At 41.0% G+C, this 21,691-nt stretch overlaps 1 protein-coding gene and 1 pseudogene across 1 annotated transcript in view; one reads left to right on the top strand and one right to left on the bottom strand.

Annotated features, from left to right (window-relative positions):
- KIAA0825 (KIAA0825 ortholog) overlaps nt 1-21,691 on the bottom strand; it is a 241,253-nt gene that overhangs the window by 26,098 nt on the left and 193,464 nt on the right. The gene's annotated exons all lie outside the window — the stretch shown is intronic.
- Nucleotides 16,678-16,738, top strand: LOC147526369 (U6 spliceosomal RNA; annotated as a pseudogene).

Raw genomic sequence — 21,691 nt, 5'->3', positions numbered from 1 at the left:
CAGGAAGAGAAATTCAGGATTACCTAAAAAGATAATAACTCTAGTTCTACCTGCTTGGTTTTGCATTTTCTTATCTAAGTTATAATTTAAGAAGATTAGAAGAGAAATAAGTACAATTCATAGACATTTAAATGGCCAAATAAGTATTTGCTCATTAAACTTGAGATCACGTAGACCATATTACTCGCTGCAACAGCCTTAGACTCGTTCTGTGCAAAGAAAAATATGTTGTCTTAATAGAGGAAATGGAGCAATGTTTGAGAAGTCTGACACAGGAAAACCTTAATTCTGTCATTCACATACACAATCCTTACTTGTATAAGCACAGATTATTTTTTGTACGTTTAGCAGGGCTTAAGAATCGAATTTTCAGTGCCAGAGCAGAGATGTCCGTGTGAGCAGTACGGAGTCAGAGAAGCAGCAGTTATCCCCTCTGGGCTGCTCACTCCCAGCCTTTGGAAGAGAATGGCGTGTGTGGCAAACAGTTTCTATCTGACAGCTGCTTACGGATGCAGGAGCTTGGGCTACCCGCTTCAATGGCCATCGGAAAGCAGGTGACGTGGACGAGTGCAATATTTGTGATAACATTGGAACAACTCCTGCTCATTTACTGATTTCTGAAGCATTTCAGAGATCTTAGCTATTTTCTCCTCAGGTAGAAAACGCAGATTCTCCACAATGGAGAGAGACACAGGAGGCAAAGGAGGGGGTTACGGCAGGAGATTTTGCTCCAGCACATGCCAGACAGAAGAGATGCCTACTTTTCAGTTTTTCTGAAGATAAAAGGAACTTTGGCCCTCTTGTTTCTTCCCTTTTTTCTCCCTCCAGGGCAGTGGACAATATGAGAAGAAAGTGTGAAACCCCACAACATCTGAAGCAATGCTTAGCTGGTCAGGTCAGGATCCTCCCATTTAGAGGATTCAAGGAATGCTGCTTAAGAGGGTATCTGACTTTAAATAAAGACACCAGGATTTTTTAACAAACAGAAACCATACTTAAAAAAAAGTAGAGTAAAATGTATGCAAAACCCCTAGAGTCAGAACTCAACATTCTTCTAATTTTTTTTTCCTATAGAAATAAAATATAAACAGAGTTGATAAAAGAAACAGGGCAGGCTTTTTATACCCTGCAAAATAAAATATCCGTCTGTATTCTGAAACAGCATGAGATGTCAGATGCTAAGCACATCAGCAGGCCTTGGAAAAAGTAAATTTAAATAAGATATGAACTGTGTTATGCACTGGTAGGAAGCACATAAATTAATTTGACCTGTCAGCTGAAAGTTGAAGGGGGTGTGCCCAAGCTTAAATAAATCCTCATGCTGCTTTTACTAATTAACATCTGTAAAAATCTACCCCTACTGAAAGCACCCTTAATATTTCATTTAACCCATTGAAAGTTCATCATTCTTCTTCCAAGCTGTTTTCCATATCTGCAGTTTTGCGATGGAAACGATATTGCTGAATTTCTGACGTGGCTGCATTTTAATCCTTCCTGCATTTCTTAATTTTGAAATCCATGTTTTGACAGCTTACCCCCTGCCTTGATTAATGTCTTGTAAGAACCCCTATATGCCTCGTCTGTAAGTGATCTAATTTTGTGCAGGAATGCCTGGGCTGATACGTTGAACTGATTCACCACCCAGGTGGCTACATTTGGACTAAATGAGCTGTGAAGAGCTTCATCTAGGGCCATCTCAGTCTTTCTTCATGGAGCCCCACAGTATGCAGCCACTGCTCCAAACATGATTTGTCACAACCCATCAATAGAAAATAAATTATTGCCATTTCACTTGTCAATGGGCTTGTCTTCACTTGGGCTGGCCTAATGATTGGAAGCTCAAAGGGAACATTTCCAGACTTTGTGGAACATGATTATGACTGAGCACACTACTCCCCTATGCATCCTGGCCAGTAAAAACATGTAGGGAAAGCAAATTATTTCAATGTTTTGCACCGATGATTAGAGCATTAGCTATGAATGCTAGAGAAGCTTATATTTGACAGTCAAGACTTGTTCAGTTCTGACATTTATTCGCTCATTTTAATGCCACTAGTAAGTGCAAGGTTGCAGCATTCATGTATGTGCAAAGAACGTACCATAATGCTAAAGTGCAAAAACATGAGTGAGGAGAACGACCTTGGCAAGATCACAAATCTTTGAGGCAAAGAGATAAAAACTATATCATAGAATCATAAAATGGTTAGGGCTGGAAGGGACCTTAAAGATCATCTAGTTCCAACCCCCCAAAATGTAAAAGTGGAAAAAGCTATTTTAAATTTGTTTTCGCAGTTGTGATTTTCTCAGACATGTAAATATGTCTCAATAAATACGGCTGCAAAAATGTTGAAGCAGCAGTTACTTAGAATTTTTCTACTAAATTTAACAAGAAGTTGTAGCTGACCTCTTTGAAAGAACAGTGTAACAATACATCAGCTTTTAAAAATCACTGTTTTCCTTAGGTCACAAAAAATAGAATGAAATAGCTCAAACAGATGGTATTAATTTGGATTTTGAAATTCAAAGACACTGTAGGTCAGAAGGTAACTGCTGTAAACACATAGGCATAAGCACAGATAGGATGTTCTCCATAATGGATACATCTGGATCACAGTGCAAAGGAGGCCAAAATGATCTGTTTTAATCTGCAGTATATAAATAATATCTATATATAAAATATAAATACCCAATATTATTTTAATTTTGAATTTTTTTTTGTAAGAGATTGACCAGTAGCAGTGTTAAGAAAAGAGAGACAAATGTCTCCTGTTAATCTTACTAAAAAAGGCAGTCAATTTCATTCAATAAAGATGCATTAGACAAAAATGAGAGTTGTTCTTTAAACAATTATACATGTATTTTCAACAATGGCCACCTAAAGTGTAGTTTTAAAACAGGTGAATATTCAAATCCTCAATTAATGGATCAAGTTTTGCTAATTGAGCACTTGGAATTGTTAAGGGGGAAATCGCTGTGTAAATGATTCACTTAACCAATCCTTACTTGGGATATGTCATAGAAATGTTTTGGTTTGTTTTGTTTTCTTCCAAAGACAGAAATGCAGGTGAATGTTGTGTCTTTACAACACAATTACAAAATATTGACTATTTTTGTTAAAACAGTGGTGCCAGTCTACAACCCATCACCTACTGTATGCCATAGAAGTAGAGCACTGAACGTGTTAGGTGTGTGAAAGGACTTGCTATAAGGCATAGGTACTTGGCCCTATATACACCTAACATGTAGTGCATCAGTGGCCCTCCTTGAAGTGATGAAGCTGTGTAACAAAACCTTACTCTTGTATTTTCCAGAAAAGGCTGAACAAAAGGATGATCAATTATTTCTTTAAATCACAATATACTCAACTGCTGCTCAGGACTGCAAGTGATTTAGATGCAAAAACAATATATAAAACCATAACACAGGAGGTCATTATTTTGCATGTCTGTAGGACTGCACAGATACGTAGTCTGTTGCAAAACTGGAGGCAAAAACTGAGCTAGAAATTATATTAAAAAAAGTAGAGAAAGATTTTTTTCACATACATATCAACTCAACTACTGCAGTAGTCTGAAGTTGTTGAAAAGAAGGCACGCAACAGAAAGAGAAACAGCTAGACAGAAGTCATATTAAGAAGTGTCATGGTTTGATGTGGAGGGGGGGGGTGGTTCTGGTGGCAGGAGAGGGATTTTGCTCCCTGCGACCTCCCCGGTTTTGGATCCGGGTTAGGCTTAGTTCTGGCCACCGGATCAGACTGCCATCCCCCTCGGGGTTGAGCCAATAGGGCGCCTCTGCGAATTGCCCTATTTAAATCAGGACAAGGGAACCGGAAAAGGTGCTTCGCCCAGGATCGACCAGAGAAGGGAGGAGGGCACTGCCCCCGCTCCCTGGCTCCCGGCCGGGCAGCTGCCTGCATCGGGCCGGCGCCGCCCACGGAGAATGGCAGCGGCGGAGCCAGCTGGGGAACTCGGGGGCACCCCACTCCCAGGGTGCCCACTGGGCTGAGTTCACCTGGAGAGAACTGAGATCTGAGAGAAACAGCTGCATCGACAGCAGGTCAGTGAGGATGGAGCGGGAGGAGGTGTGCCGGAGCCGAGTTTCCCCTGCGGCTGATGGTGAGATAGCAGGCTGCCCCCCTGCAACCAGGACGGCCGCGGTGGAGCAGCGACCCACTCGCAGCCCGTGGGGAGAAGATGCCTGAGCCCGAGGATGGTCGTGTTGGGGGCACGGCAAGGCAGAAAGGCATCTGGAGTCTTTGTGACGACCCACGCCGGAGCGAGTGGCTACAGCTCCCTAAGTACCCGAGACTGTGGTATAGCCCACACCGGAGCAATCTGTGGGGAAGGATTGTTTCCAGTGGGCTGGACTCACGTTGGAGAAATTTGTGGATTTTTCCTCGTGGGTAGGGGATCCATTGGAGCAGGGGAAAAGGGTGTAAGGACTCCTTCTCCTTTAAGAAAGAAGCAGCAGTAACAGCACGGAAAGAACTGACCTGCACTCCCCCAGTCCCTGCCCCCTGTGCTGCTGGGGGGAGGAGGTAGAGCCGGGAGGAAAAGGAAGGTGGGGGGGGGGAAGGTGTCGGTTTTAAGATCTGGTTTTGTTTCTTTCTGTCCTCTCAAGTAATCGGTTTTTATTTCCCTTTGTCCTTCTAAATAATCATTAATAAACTGTTTTGCTTTGAGAAAAGCGCTGCCTGTTTTGCCCAGGACCATGGTTGGTGGGTGCTCCCTCTGTTCTTGCCTCAACCCTCAGTCCTTTTGGTTTTTTTTTTTCTCTCCTCTCTACTTTATTGGAGAAGGAGAGACTGTGTGAGTTTTAGTTGCTGGATCAGCCTAAAACCACGACAAGAAGAAACTTAATCCTCCTTCTGTTTTACAAACACTTTCTGAACAGCCTGTCCAGAATACTGTGTCCTGTTTTCAATTCGTCCTACAAAATTCTAACTCATCTAGAAGTGCTTTTTCCATCGCCTACTAGATAATGCTACAGCATAATCTGACATGTACTAATTCTCTACCAGATACAAAAATTTTGTTAGAAGAAGGTTTAAAGTCAGGTACTTAAGAAGTTTGAAAATGCTGAAAACTAAAGCTGACTAAAAATTTTAAATACCTACTTCTGTCTTTCTGAGGCACAAAACAGAGAGAAATGCCTTAATGTGTAATATTGTAGTTTCTACAAAACATTCAGTGGATGACCTTATGTCTAATTTACCACACACTTCAAAGCTTGCATTGTTATCATTATTATTAATTTTCTCTCAGGCTTTTCTGTCGCAGGCCTCACTCTCCGAGTGCTTCACCAAGAAAGTATTTATACAACACACTTTGAGATACATAGACCCTACCCTAGTTTAATATATCGCCAAGCTGAGACAAAGAGATGAAAACCCAATCTGAGTTCCCAATTTGAGGCACCATTGATCCGCTCTTGCAGAATACTTAGCACCACACAGTGGTTTCCCTTCCGAAAGAACATCTCCCAGTGATTGCATCTACAACTGTGAATGCTCAAATCTTCTCCAAAGAACATGTCATATTCTCCAGTTTCAGCAAACTGGTCTGCACCCTGCAGAAGCTCTGTCAAGGAGGCAAGAGTGGAAGAATCCAACACATCATTCGAGCTCCAGGATCCTGTCTCTTTCTGCAGCAATCTGCCGGTTCGCACACTTCAACGTCGGTAGTAATGAAGCAGAGGTTATCTGTACAGCAGCTCTGCTCACTGTACAGCCGTGGTCCATCAATGGCACAGCTGTTCATAGGGTGAAGTTACATGAAAAGAATGAAAAAATACTGGATCCTGTAGTTAAAGCTCTCCCATCTTGTAAGCAGAAAATGCTCATGTGTCTGGCTAACAGCTTTGCAATGCTTTATACACATGTACCCATCTGAGGATAATCAATTTTCTGCTAAGGGTATACCAGGGATATACTAAATATCTAATGGTATATTTGGGTGAGCGTGTAAGTTCAGATGGTAATCAGATGAAGCTGAATTGAAAACTTATAGCTTAAAATAGCAGAATTTTATAAAAATTATCCAATATCAATTGCTATTCTATCTCTTGACTTAACAAAACAAAATGTTAGATATTACTTTTCCTATTATATATTCTTAATACCCTGCTATTGTCATCAGAAGCATAATAGAAAAAAGACTTTCCTGCGCATACATTATTTTCTTTTGATTAAACAGGTGCACTGGAATTTCAATCATTTAAAATCATAATTAAATGTCCCATTTTTTCATTGCTTTTTTATAATAAACACATTTTGGCAATTAAATTCTGAAAGGAGATATTTTTTCCCTCTTCTTTTTTAAAGTTATATTTCTAAAGAAATAGAATAGACAGATTTATTCATTTTGGAAAGGTGGAAGACCTTACCCAGAGTGATCTGATTATACTGTTCACAAAGAGAATGACTCTTCCGCATCATTCTTAGTTTTACTTTACACCTTCACAGTACTTCAAAGTTGCTTAAAGTTGCTCATAATTTACAGGCTTCTAGATCAAATAAGAATTAAAATTATAAAACACTGAGATGAAATGACAACATATTAATATCACTGGAACAGTTTGCCCAGAGAAGTGGTAGATGCCCCATCCCTGGAAGTGTTCAAGGCCAGGTTGGATGAGGCTTTGGGCAACCTGGTGTAGTGGAGGGTTTCCCTGCCCATGGCAGGGGGGTTGGAACTGGATGATCTTTGAGGTCCCTTCCAACCCTAGCCATTCTATGATTCTATGATATCTACGTTATAAGGAAAGTTCATGACAACAATCTGAGTTAAAAATTGGTAAAGCATGGCTAAATACTATTTGGGAAATACATTGTTACTAGCAGAATAGGATATATTTAAATGAATATAATCTATAAAAAAACATGCACAGAAGTTACTATGGAATTTAGAAATTCTAAGTGATCGTCTAGAAGGTCTGCATTCTTTGGTTAGATGCTCAACATTACTTTCTCACAGGCTCAAAGTCAAGCCTCTTGGAAGCATCTGGAAGGCAACGCAAAAATAATTTGAAAAGGAAGTATTATTCACATTTAAAAGGATGGGCCAAAATGACAGCAGTCTAACCACAAACAAAAGATGGGACCACTCTCACATTTTGCATTAAGGCAACACGCATTGGCTATGGAAGGAGTTAATGCAACTAATATTCAGATACCATGTTCATAAGGATGCATAGTTTAAACACTTCAACAATCTCTGGTTAGCTTATTTTTAGTGCCCCAACTTGTTAATAAAAAAGGTAAGAAAGGAAAAAATGAAACAGTTACCACTGAAGAGGCGCGTATGATAGTCTTATTGTACTTGCTTCAGTTAATGAAAAATACCTTACATTTTTATCACAAAAAACATGATCCACCTCCACCAAGAAATAATTTTTGGCTTCATGCTTTAGAGGGAGGCCATTAGCTCAGCTTTTCTAATAGCAAAGATTACTATTTCTGTGTGTTCGACCACACATGTCGCAAGTTTATTCACTTGTCTTTGGGTACAAGCCACTACCATATTTTCCTAAAGCAGTATTTAGGGCAAAAAAAAAGAAAGAGAAGATTAAACTGGAAAAAAAAAAATTATTTGTACTGGCATCAAAACGAAACATCAGTGGGTTTTGTAGAAGTGGTCTGATAATTATAATAAGGATCAATATTCAAGACAACTTTTGCTTACATATCTGGACTTCAACAACGCATTACAGGCTAATAGTGTGTGTGAGCAATATTATGTGATGAATATATGGCAGTAAAACTCTAGAGAGGGTGCATTTCTGCTAGAACGGTGGTCTAGAAAAACTCAAGTTTAGTTGTCCCTGTTGCTCAGATACAAATGGATTGGTGAATCTTTCACTGTGTTAAAAAGGTCATCTTGCTTCTCAAGATTTTAAGAAGTAACAGCAAGAGAGTACAGCAGGTTATTTACAGGTATGCGATAATCACATTGAGAATGGCATTTACAGAACTACCAAAAATCATTGTTTCACTGTAACAGTTAAGTCTTCTGTTGAAAATTTCATGTTTTGAAAGGTGTAAGTATGTGTTTATACAATAAAAACTTAATCCTGAATAAGTACCTAAAAAAATTAAATTACAATGATTTCTTCTTGCAGTATACAGGTGATTTTCAAAGAGTCCTTGAAGAACAGCATGCAATATTAGACTATTCAGCCTATGAACGTTTTCCTAAGTATTACTTTAAAAGGAAACTTTAATTATTCTTATCAATGTAATGAAATGCAATGATGCATGGATGCTAAATCCCTTACACCTGAAATTGAAGACAACTATGCTGTTGACATATATGTCTCTATATATGTAAAAAACCCATATAGTTTAAATAATGTTATTATATAACATTTACTTGTAAAATTACCTTGGGTCTAAGCAAGATCAACCTTTTTATGATTTGAAGAAGTACTTACAGTATTCTCAGTAGTTTGGAGCACGAGCTCAGATATTAAGACAAGAGTTAATCACAACTCTCTTTTTAAGGATAAAACTACCTTCTTTAATTATTACACTGAAGATTTTGTAATTCAACAATATAGTCCTACTAATAATTCTGTCTAGAAGAAATTTGCATGTTTTAAATTGGAGACATTTTAAAATACCATGGTTAAATCCCGATTGTAAGAGAAAGTTCTTTTTTAGATTTATTTCAGCTTCTATCAGGTGGCATTATTTTTCCAATAGTCACTAACTCCATACATCTCATTTGAAGCAGCTATGTCCAACCTATAATTATTTTCTTCTAATTAGAGTAATTCGTGGTTAATTATTCAAAACGATTCTTCTTCAAAATGAAACCCATTTCTTGCCATGGCACTTTTAAAATGTAAGACACAAATAAAATATTCCTCAATGCAAATTCTTGCAATAAAAGAATGTCTATTTTGCTTCCCTTAAATGGCATGGAAATCTTTGTATAGCAGTAAGGACTCTGATAATACCAAAATCATAGACAAAATTCTTTGCTGCTGTACAGGAGCACATATTTCCATCTATATGGTGTCCTGCATAGGACTGGTGTCTTTAATCTGTAGTGACAGGCTAGAATGTTTTCTGTGCATAAGAAGGCCCTGACAGGGGCAAGGAATACTGTGAGACCCACTGTAAGAATTCAGACTTTCCTACAATCTTGTGTAAGAACTGATCAAAACTCACTGAACTATACCTTTGCTTATTCATAATTGTTGTAAACTTAATTTGATGTAATACAGTCACACACTACATAATTAAGACTTTGGAGAGATGTTATTGCGGCCTTTCAGTACTTAAAGGGGGCTTACAAGAAAGATGGAGAGGGACTTTTTACAAGCCCTTTAGTGACAGGACAAGGGGCAATGGCTTTAAACTGAAAGAGGGGAGATTTCGATTAGATATAAGGAAGAAATTCTTCCCTCTGAGGGTCGTGAGGCACTGGAACATGTTACCCAGAGAAGTTGTGGCTGCCCCATCCCTGGAAGTGTTCAAGGCCAGGTTGGATGAGGCTTTGGGCAACCTGGTGTAGTGGAGGGCGTCCCTGCCCATGGCAGGGGGCTTGGAACTAGATGGTCTCTAAAGATCCTTTCCAAACTAAACCATTCTCTGATTCTCCAATTCTATGACATTGTGTGTCACTCTGTTCACATTTTGAAGTGTTACTGGAAAGTTGGAATAGTTACTTACTGCCTCCATAGGGATTCTCTTACTGATCACCTGTAAGAATAAACTAGTGAATGGACCGAAATTATTCCTTCAATTGGCTGGGCCAGTTGGCAAGTGCTGCTGGTCCTCACTTGATGTGCAATATAAATCATAGAATCATAGATACACTCCTGTTTTTCATGGCTAGAGTCCATCAGATAAATTTGACTAAACCTAGTCAAGAGTTTCAAGACCTCTGTCCTGCAGGTTTTAGTAATTAAATGCTCAGCTGAAATTTTTCACCCTACTCCAGTGCATAGTCATCTCTAAATTTTCAAGGATCTCACCACTTAAATCAAGAGAGAAAATTAAGCACTTATTTAATAACCTTGTTTTGACAACCAATTACATGCTATATTCCTGCAAGCTATTTTTGGACTGTATGTGGCAAAACAGTGTAATCTGCATGGTCAAAGAAATCTGCTGAAAACAGTTTAAAAAATGGATGCATAAAGCAGAAGACATAAACTGCAAAACTGTATCATGTTGCATTTAGTAAAATAACTTTTCTGACTGATTTTTTAACAGATTGTATATTTTATCACATTAGATCCAAAATCCAGAAGCAGCATGCTCTGCGGTACTTTTGATACTGTATTTCTTCTTGGTTTACATTTCATTTCACCTATTTCTCTCAAAGGAGATTGAATTAGTCACAAAGATCCAAATTTGGGAAATATATGGGACAGCATTATTACATGGATGAATTTCTAGAGGAACTCAGTGACTTCAGTAGAAGATGAGATGATTTCTATTTTTTCAGCCAATTTTTTCTCTGTAAAGATGATGTTAGAGGAAAACTACTTATAGTAACTTGTTAGTGCAGTGCTATGACAACTGAATTCCAGGAGCCATAGCTTGGATTTCTTTAAGTGTTAATGGTGTTTATAGTCTCATTGACCAAACCTAATGTAAGCACATAAAAATCCACACTCACAAGCACACACAACAAACCAAAGCACTGCATTAAGAACAGATATGCAAGAAAAACAGCCTATATTATTATCTACTCAGAAAACTCCTGCATTGTCAGAGTTTATTTATGGCTGCACAATAAAGCACAGTGATAAGGCAATCCTACACATTTTCAAGATAGGTAATATATTAAGAACAGTCAATATCTTGTCCTGGTAGTCAAGTAAATCTATGCTGGATTTTATTCCATGATGCTAAATGTATCTGAGTTACTTAGCATACAAAAATATTACTAAGTCATAGAAGAACATGTTGCAGAACAGAACTCACCATATCTTTTTATTGGAGCAAATAGAACTTTTTGTGCTCTTTTGTGGCAGAAACACAGTTTGTTTCATTTTGACAGACCAGGCACACTGCAGCACACCTGTTCTAAACGGGTTGATCTTACAAAGTTGATCTTACAAAGATGCAAGAAATTTCTTAGCCCACACCAGAACCTACCCAAAAATAATAACAGCAAAAGATACAAAAAGCTACTTTCAGAAATTACCATGGTATTATCGGTATAACATTTTCCTCATAATTCTGAAGCACAGATAAAAGCCAGGGCTTGTAAGTCTCATATCCTATCTGGGAAGTATTTCTCCATAGTTATGCACACACAAATGATGTATGTGCCTGCCGTCAATCTGACCCTAAAGCCCTAGAAAAATCTAATAAATTTTTAGCAGCTTTGTAGAGTAACTCTTTATGGTACCCAAATAAGAGGCCTTGCTTCACAGTTGCAAAAATTTCCTTTATTTAATTATCTGCTACCTCTTTCTGTGAGTTGCAGAGCCTCATAGTTTTCCTCCAGCCCCCAGAATACTTGACTTGGGCTTTTTACAGTGAAAGATTCCCAGTAACATAGCTCTCCCACAAGATGCGTCATACAAGCAGCACATTTTAAACAACATTGTTTGGCTTCTTTTGTTATTAGGGACCAACTACTGCAGGAAAAGGAAAAAGAAGTCACTTTGTGGACTTTGTTTGCTTTAACTTCATGGCCTATTCTTAACTATTAGCATCTGAAACTCTTCTATTACTATGCCATATAGAATCATAGAATGGTTTGCATTGGAAGGGACCTTGAAGACCATCTAGTTCCAACCCCCCTGCCACTGTCATTGCCTCATGTTTAGCCCCTCTGTGTAACACCTATGTCCTCCCCCAGCTGTGAAGCAATCTGGCTGTCTGAGCACCTTCAGAGGCTCTGGACTTGACCAGCCTCTAGAAATGTCTATGTTCTAGGTAACTATAGACTGGTCAGCCTCACCTCCATCCTGGGAAAGATAATGGAACAACTTATCCTTGGTGCTGTCTCTAGGCATATCAAGGATAAGAGGGTCATTAGGGGCAGTCAGCATGGCTTCACTAAGGGGAAGTTGTGCTTGACAAACCAAATAGCCTTTTATGAGGACATCACCCAGTGGGTGGATGATGGTAGAGCAGTGGATGTGGTCTATCTTGACTTCAGTAAAGCATTTGACACAGTCTTCCACAGCATCCTCACAGCTAAACTGAGGAAGTGTGGTCTGGATGATCGGATAGTGAGGTGAATTGTGAACTGGCTGAAGGATAGAAGCCAGAGAGTAGTGGTCAATGGGACAGAGATCCAGTTGGAGGCCTGTATCTAGTGGAGTCCCTCAAGGGTTGGTACTGGGACCTGTATTGTTCAACATATTCATCAATGACTTAGATGAGGGAATAGAGTGCACGGTCAGCAAGTTTGCTGATGACACTAAACTAGGAGGAGTGGCTGTGCTGCCATTCAGAGAGACCTGGACAGGCTGGAGAGTTGGGCGGGGCGAAATTTAATGAAATACAACAAGGGCAAGTGTAGAGTCTTGCATTTGGGTAAGAACAACCCCATGTACCGGTACAAGTTGGGGACTGAACTGTTGGGGAATAGCACAGGAGAAAGGGACCTGGGGGTCCTGGTGGACAGCAGGATGACCATGAGCCAGCAATGTGCCCTTGTGGCCAAGAAGGCCAATGGCATCCTGGGGTGTATTAGAAGGGGTGTGGTTAGTAGGTTGAGAGAGGTTTTCCTCCCCCTCTACTCTGCCCTGGTGAGGCCGCATCTGGAATATTGTGTCCAGTTCTGGGCCCCTCAGTTCAAGAAGGACAGGGAACTTCATGAGAGAGTCCAGTACAGGGCCACAAAGATGATTAAGGGAGTGGAGCATCTCCCTTATGAGGAAAGGCTGAGGAAGCTGGGTCTCTTTAGCTTGGAGGAGACTGAGGGGGGACCTCATTAATGTTTATAAATATGTAAAGGGTGACTGTCATGAGGATGGAGCCAGGCTCTTCTCAGTGGCATCCAATGATAGGACAAGGGGAAATGAATATAAGCTGAAACATAGGAGGTTCTGCTTAAACATGAGGAAGAACTTCTTCCCAGTAAGGGTAACAGAACACTGGAACAGGCTCCCCAGAGAGGTTGTGGAGTCTCCTTCTCTGGAGATGCTCAAAACCCACCTGGACAGGTTCTTGTGTGATCTAATCTAGGTGGTCCTGCTCCGGCAGGGGGATTGGACTATGTTGCGGACCACTGGTATCTCATCTTCAGGAATCACAACCCAAAAGGCCATTGTGATTCCCCTCGTATATCAGAAGGCCCTTATCACAACCAAAGGCTTCCAACAGAGATCTTCAACTCACTGCTCTCCAGAGACTCCTACCTCTCCAATCTCCAGGAGAGAACTGCCCCACTCCCTGAGGGGAGTGCCCTGCCTTTAAACTGCCCATGGGCCACGTGGTTTCCAGTTGACCAATGTGACTCACAGCACCTGTCTTGATGAGGCACAAGTGCTTTCTATTCAGCCCATGTAGCAGCCAGAAAACTTCCCCGACAGGACTAGATGATCCATTGAGGTCCCTTCCAATCCCTGACATTCTTTGATTCTGTGATTCTGTGATTTCTTATCAGATTCACATACTATGACTAGGAAATGAAGGAAACAGCCTCTGTCACTGATGAGTCAAACCAAAGAAGCAACACCAGATGCTTCCAAGGACAAGGCTCCAAGAGAGGACCTCCCTAAACTGTTGCTGTCAGCTCTTATTAGATCCTGCCTGGAAGGAAAGCTCTGCAAGCAAACACCCGGCTGCTATCAGTACTGCTGGATACTAGGCAATCATCTTGACCAGTGGATGAACAAATCCCAGGAATAATAAAGTTGATTGTTCATTCATCATGGCATCAGGCTGAAGTAGCGTTTCTGTTCAACATTGCCTTCTTTGCCCTTGCTCCTCTTACAGGGGGATAGGTATAGGAGTAGGCATAAGATCACATAAAACTATATTAGCTATTATTTCTATGGATAGGTATAAGAATAGGCATAAGACTACATAAGACTCTGAGTTTATATAGAATCGTAGAATCATAGAATGGTTAGGGCTGGAAGGGACCTTCAAAGGTCATCTAGTCCAACCCCCCTGCAAGGAACAGGGAAATCTCCAACTAGATCATGTTGCTCAGGGCCTCGTCCAACCTGGCCTTGAACGCCTCCAGGGATGGAGCATCCACCACCTCTCTGGGCAACCTGTTCCAGTGTTCTACAACTCTCATGGTAAAAAATTTTTTCCTAATATCCAACCTGAATCTACCTCCCTCTATTTTAAAACCATTACCCCTTGTCCTATCACAACAGGCCCTCCTGAACAGCCTCTCCCTATCATTCTTGTAGGCCCCCTTGCCTATAAGAGTATAAGTTTTATTATACTCTTATGCCTATAAGAATAGGCATAAGACTCATAACTTTCTGAGTTGTGGAGTCTATTTCCGCATGTCACCCCCGTGTCCACCCAAAGTTCTGTCCTAATTGGTCTTTCCTGAGCCCTGAAATCTTCTTGTCCTATAGCACATACGTCCAGGAGTCTTTTGCCTTACACTGGCTTCTGATAAAAGTTTTTGACTTTATCTTTCTGTTTGATATACCTTTTGGCTTCTCTAGCTTCCTCACTCCTGACTTTCATGCTGCTCAGAGCCTCGAATTAAGAGAAACCTTTAGCTTCTTTTGTAGATAGTCATTTCTCTCAAAATCAGATTCAACTCCCACAGCAGAAAGAAAATCCCTTGAAAATCCCTAAGGAATATAAAACAGAGAAAGTCTATGCATTGGTTCCTTTCTCCCCCCTGACAAAGGCTGCCAGCAGCTAGAAAATCACCAAGCTGATAAAGACAGCTCACTTAATTTCCAGAATAAAGCAATCTAGACTCAAGGAGAGAGAAGAGGAGTTCTTACATCTTTTTTACAGAGAAACTCTCTATTTAACAGCATGTACTGTATCATAATATCTCTTGCTGTTTGGGATACGAAATTTATCAGTGATAAAGTTACATTCTGATATTTTTCTGTAGCTTATTCAGTTTTCTGTTTGGCTTGTTGTCTTGCCTATTTGTTTTTGCAAGGAGACTAACTCAGGATAGTTTCCTAGGGAAGTCTATCACAGCACTGACATGACTTGCACCAACACAACAGTGTGAGAAGCACAGATTTGGGAAGAAGCAGACCTCCCAGTGGTGGTCTCCTTAGTGAAAGAAAGGTCAGGTTTTGATGTGATGAATTCAACTTGATGAAAGATCATCACATGTTCAGACCTGCAACAAATCATTGTATGTGATTAGCAATATTCACAGTAAATAAGCTTCACAAGAATATTCTCAGCCCTGTTTGCTGCTGCTAATTATCAGGAGTACTGATTTACAGGTTCAGTAGTCAATGGTGGTCAGGGAGACAACCCAGACAACTCCTCAACCAGCCTTTCTTTGCTATCAGATAATCATCACTTCTCACACTTTCTTTCACAGTGTCATGGTTTGATGTGGAGGGGGGGTGGTTCTGGTGGCAGGAGAGGGATTTTGCTCCCTGCGACCTCCCCGGTTTTGGAACCGGGTTAGGCTTAGTTCTGGCCGCCAGATCAGACTGCCATCCCCCTCGGGGTTGAGCCAATAGGGCGCCTCTGCGAATTGCCCTATTTAAGTCAGGACAAAGGAACCGGAAAAGGTGCTTTGCCCAGGATCGAGCAGAGAAGGGAGGAGGGCACTGCCCCCGCTCCCTGGCTCCCGGCCGAGCAGCTGCCTGCATCGGGCCGGCGCCGCCCACGGAGAATGGTGGCGGCGGAGCCAGCTGGGGAACTCGGGGGCACCCCACTCCCGGGGTGCCCACTGGGCTGAGTTCACCTGGAGAGGACTGAGATCTGAGAGAAACAGCCGCATCGACACCAGGTCAGTGAGGATGGAGCGGGAGGAGCTGTGCCGGAGCCGAGTTTCCCCTGCGGCTGATGGTGAGATAGCAGGCGGCCCCCCTACAACCAGGACGGCCTCGGTGGAGCAGAGACCCACTCGCAGCCCGTGGGGAGAAGATGCCTGAGCCTGAGGATGGTCGTGTTGGGGTGCACGACAAGGCAGAGAGGCATCTGGAGTCTGCGTGACGACCCACGCCGGAGCGAGTGGCTACAGCTCCCTAAGTAGCCGAGACTGTGGTAAAGCCCACACCGGAGCAATCTGTGGGGAAGGATTGTTTCCAGTGGGCTGGACTCACGCTGGAGAAGTTTGTGGATTTTTCCTCGTGGGTAGGGGATCCATTGGAGCAGGGGAAAAGGGTGTAAGGACTCCTTCTCCTTTAAGAAAGAAGCAGCAGTAACAGCACAGAATGAACTGACCTGCACCCCCCCAGTCCCTGCCCCCTGTGCTGCTGGGGGGAGGAGGTAGAGCCGGGAGGAAAAGGAAGGGGGGCGGGAAGGTGTCGGTTTAAAGATCTGGTTTTGTTTCTCTCTGTCCTCTCAAGTAATCGGGTTTTGTTTCCCTTTGTCCTTCTAAGTAATCATTAATAAACTGTTTTGCTTTGAGAAAAGCTCTGCCTGTTTTGCCCAGGACCATGGTTGGTGGGTGCTCCCTCTGTTCTTGTCTCAACCCTCAGTCCCTTTGGTTTTTTTTCTCTCCTCTCTACTTTACTGAGAGAGTGTGTGAGTTTTAGTTGCTGGATCAGCCTAAAACCACGACAGTCTTTTAGATTAGCATGATTAGCATGGCCCCTGCGCAAGGTTGACACGCAAATTCGTGAAGCGTTCCATATTACCCCGAGGGGGATGGCAGTCTGATCTGGTGGCCAGAACTAAGTCTAACCCGGTTCCAAAACCGGGGAGGTCGCAGGGAGCAAAACCCCTCTCCTGCCACCAGAACCACCCCCCCTCCACATCAAACCATGACACACAGCCACAGGTAAAATGCCGTTGCCAGTTTTCAGCCACCTGAAAATATCTCTCCAGAGACATTTTTTAAAGCTTGACTAGCCATTTGACAACTTGCAAAGAGGTAAATGCATACTGATGAAATTGAGAGCTGGGTGTTGTCCAACGACAAATGAGTTTGGCAGGGAAGTGGAAAAATCATGACAAAAGGTTTCGGTTACAACCCAAGAACAGGCAAGGGTACTGGAAAGAGCGCAGGGAAGGGTTTGTCCACTTCAGAATATAACAAGCCATACTCTGTGCCTAGAGGCTGTTGAGTACCAGAAAGAGAAATGTTTTAGAGAGAGTCGGGGCTTAAAACTCCAACAGTTTACATACAAAACAGATGAGAGACTGAAATAGTGGATTTTGACACAGGCAGATACGAATATGTAACACAATGTATGTTTTATAAATATAAATATGCTTAATATTTTCCTAAGACCTTCTTTCATTATAATGCAAGATTATTTTGCTGGATATAAAATTTCAGTTCTGCTTAAAACACTACCACTTTGTATTTGCCACAGCAGTCTTGGATGGCATGTCCAAATTTTGTGACTAACCATAACAAACTTCTTCACAAGATTCATATTTAAATCTACCAAATCAATTAGCTATTGGCTCCTAGCAGTCATGGGTAGTGAGTTTTCAGCTAGAAAAGTTGACCAGTAAGGAAATCCCACACTGACACACTGACTTTCTCACAAAGTCACTTCTGAGAAATCATAGATTCATAGAATCATAGATTAGTTTGGATTGGAAGAGACCTTTAAAGGGCACCTGGTCCAACCCCCCTGCAATAAGCAGGGACATCTTCAACCAGTTCAGGTTGCTCAGAGCCCCATCCAACCTGACCTTGAATATTTTCAGGGATGGGGCATCTACCACCTTTGGGCAACCTGTGCCAGTGTTTCATCACCCTCACTTTAAAAAATTTCTTCCTTGTATCTCCCCTCTTTTAGTTTAAAACCATTACCCCTTGTCCTATTGCAACACGCCCTGCTAAAATGTCTGGTCTCATCTTTCTTACTTTAAGTACTGAAAGGCCGCAATAAGGTCTCCCCAGAGCCTTCTCTTCTCCAGGCTGAACAACCCCAAGTCTTCTCAGCCTGTCCTCATAGGAGAGGTGTTCCATCATGCTTATCATCTTTGTGTCCCTCATCTGGACTTCTCCAACAAGTCCATGTCCTTCTTATGTTGGGTGCCCCAGAGCTGAATGCAGTACTGCAGGGGGGGAAGTCTCAGGAGAGCAGAGGGGCAGAGTAGAGGGGCAGAATCACCTCTCTCAACCTGATGGCCACACTGCTTTTGATGCAGGAGATGGTTGGCTTTCTGGGCTCTGAGTGCACATTGCCAGATCATGTCCAGTTTCTCATCCACCAGTAGCCCAAAGTCTGCCTCAGAAGGGCTGCTCTCAATCCCTTCATTCCCCAGCCTGTATTGATACTGGGGGTTGCCCTGAGCCATGTGCAGGACCTTGCACTTGGCCTTGTTGAACCTCATGAGGTTCACTTCTCAAGCTTGTCCAGGTCCCTCTGGATGGCCCATCCCTCAGGTGTGCCAGCCATACTACTCAGCTTGGTGTCATCTGCAAACTTGCTGAGGGTGAACTTGATCTCACTGTATATGTCATCGATGAAAACATTAAATAGTACTGGTCCAAACAGGGACCCTTGAGGGACACCACTTGTCACTGATCTTCATCTAGACATTGAGCTGTTGACTGCTACCCTCTGGATGGAACTACCCATTCAGTTCGTCATCCACCGAACAGTCTATTGATCAAATCCATATCCCTTCAATTTAGAGAAAAAGAGGTTATGGGGGATCGTGTCAAAGGCCTTACAGAAGTCCAGATTGATGACAGCCATAGCTCTTCCCTCATCTACTGATGTAGTCACTCCATCATGAAAGACAGTAGGTTGGTCAGGCTTCACACACCTCAGCAAAATGGTCTTCATCTACTCTATGTTCCATTGGCATTGGTAATCCCACTAGTCCTGAATTATTATACGTTCTTGCTTAGCTGAACAAAACCAGAAGCTGTGATTCATTAAGTAAATATGCTCCACATTGCTCCCTCTTTCCACTTAGCCATATAGGTGAAGGAAACACAAAGTCAAACCCATCTGCCTGTCTGCTATCCTAAGGCACCTCCATGAATGCTGCATACATCAGTGAGTTCTTCACATTGACTAGCAGTGGTATGAAAAAGGCAAGAGCAAACTAAAAGAATGACAAAAAAAAGAGAGTTTTATGCCTATTCCCAGAACACTTACAGGGTTTGGTAAGTTTCTTGCAATACATCGTAGGAAAATCCACAGACAATATTTTTAAAGAAAGGAATGTTGCACCATGAGTTATCTGCTCATAATTCTGAATGGTAATTAATGCAAGTGCTCACCTGATGGATCCAATGGTTAACTGATCCAGTGATCAGTTTTGTTAGCGCAACTAAGTAGAATGGGAACTTTTTCCTTTCATATTCTTAAGAAGCTGCACTTAAAGCAAAAAAACCCAACAGATGAATCATAACATGAGCTCAGTTCCATGTGGGTGGATGAATGGTGATCTCTCATGTATTTGAGACTTTGTCCAGTAATAATCCTAAGACTAAGCTTTACATGGTTCTGAAAGACCAATAGGAATCAATGAAATCTGCACAAAATTCTGAGTACCATATTTTCACTGGCTGTTTACCTAAATTGAGGGACTACGGCTTTTAGTAGTATTTTAAATTCTTCTATTACTGCATTGTATTTACTATTACAGCAATGTTAGCTGATGTATAATCAGTCTGGATGAGCCCAAAATTCAAGTCAAGACCAAGATGCCCTTCAGTTTTCACAGCAATTGGTAATGCCATACTGCGGTCTCCATCGTAGGGGTTTCCAAGACCACACTAGACAAAGCCCTGAACAACCCCGTCTGACCTCATAGTTGACCTTCCAACCTGAATCATCCTATGAGTCTATGATCACTCCAAGTGCTTCACTTATTATTGGTGTACTATACTAAATATATAGTTTGATACTTGATAGTCCTTATTTTTCCATAAGTCTGTTGTTTAACTCATTCTTGCCTTACTAAGTACTGTGCCAAACAGAAGGCACATCTTTCTGTGTTAGCAACATTCATTCTCAAATACTTACAATGATCTTTACATTTCTTCTATGCTCATTACCCCACATATTCCAGATCCTGATTCCAAGTGGTGGGTGTGGGAGATAAGGGAATCACCACCATTTATCAAAGGTTAAGGCTACATTCTGAGATAACTTGGCTTGCTCCTTTTAAAAGAAAGTTACTGCATAACTAAAAATTTAGAGGTTTGTAAGACATGTAAATAAGGAATAAATAATGTACTCTCCAATTTGAACTTTAGGCTAGGAATAAATTACTGAAGAAAACTGCGTTCAGTAGAGTGCAGTGTCCAAAAATTTCTTGCTTTTTCATGTCATGAACTATTTTCAATTATTGCTTACCAGAAATAGATTATTTCAGATAATAGGTAATTCTAGAGATTCTGCCTATTTTGCTGAATTCATATGCTAGCCACCTTTAACTTCTCTGTCAAAATGGACAGCCAGTCGATGTACCCCCTTAGTTTCAGTCTTAAAAGTAACATGTGCCACTGAGGTGCATCTTTGGTATCTACTGTAATTTTATATTCAAACAAAATTAAAGCATCAACAAGCTGTATTACAAGTGACTTTTAAAAAAACATGCCATTCTAGCTGTTTCAACAATAGTAGAATAAGGTTCTCAAGTTCGCAAAGGTATGCTATTTTAACATGCATTTTGACCATTATGGTCAAAATGACTATTAGTGTATCAAATATAGTACCAAATGCTGCAAAATTTTAGAAAGCTACTGCAATTTCTGTTTCTTACTGAATACTCTGTATAAATTAGTTTTACAACGTTTGGCAGTTTAGTTTAGAGAAAGAAAACAAAGGAGGCAGAACACTCCCTCCCCCCATTTTTACAAAAGAAATATAATTAGAGACAACAGCTACAATTTCTATGACTTTTTAATCAATAGGATCTGTGTACCTATTTCTTAAGAGTAATGTCACTTAAATTGGTTTTTATATTTACTACTACTTAATTACTTTACTTTGCTAAAAATAAAAGTTATTAAAATCATCTCAAGGCTTGACTTAGATTTTAGAACTAACCTGCAAGTTGTAAAACCTTTAACTATGTTCCATTTAACACATTTAATAGATGTAAAAGCTCATAAGTGATGATATAAAGGATAATTTACGCTTGCAATGCATTTTTGTCCAATTAATAGATTGCCTGTGTGTTGCATATTTTGCATGACAAAAGAGCAGAATATTAAACTGCCATTCATAATGAAAATGCACTTTGCAAATTAAAAGTGCCGAAACAGAAATTTTTCACCCTGTTTAGGAAATAAACAGTCCTTAACCAATTAAACTGCATTGTAATAATTCTATGATTTATTGCAAGTTGTTTAACTTTCAAAACTCGGCTAACCCATATTAAGGTCACAATCCATCATGTCTTGCTTGGAAAGCCAGCAAATAATGGCTGTTGTATTAGCTGCTTTTGATGATAGTATGAAAGAAGTATTAGCACTTGTCAACAAAACTGCTTACAACATAACATTAGCATGCATGGGCTGCTGTACCTATTTATTATTCTGGCAGCTTCACACATATTGTTACAAGCTTATAAAACATTTTGTCGGGTGGAAACCGAATGTACACTGTTTGGTTTTCTGATAGACTGGCAGCATAAATGTCTAGGCTGACTTAGTTTAGTTTAAGT

This window comes from Tauraco erythrolophus, chromosome Z (genome assembly GCF_009769465.1).
Source record: "Tauraco erythrolophus isolate bTauEry1 chromosome Z, bTauEry1.pri, whole genome shotgun sequence".
NCBI classification, from domain to species: domain Eukaryota; kingdom Metazoa; phylum Chordata; class Aves; order Musophagiformes; family Musophagidae; genus Tauraco; species Tauraco erythrolophus.
The sequence above is the reverse complement of the archived record's forward strand: the minus strand, read 5'-3'. Positions and strand labels throughout refer to the sequence as shown.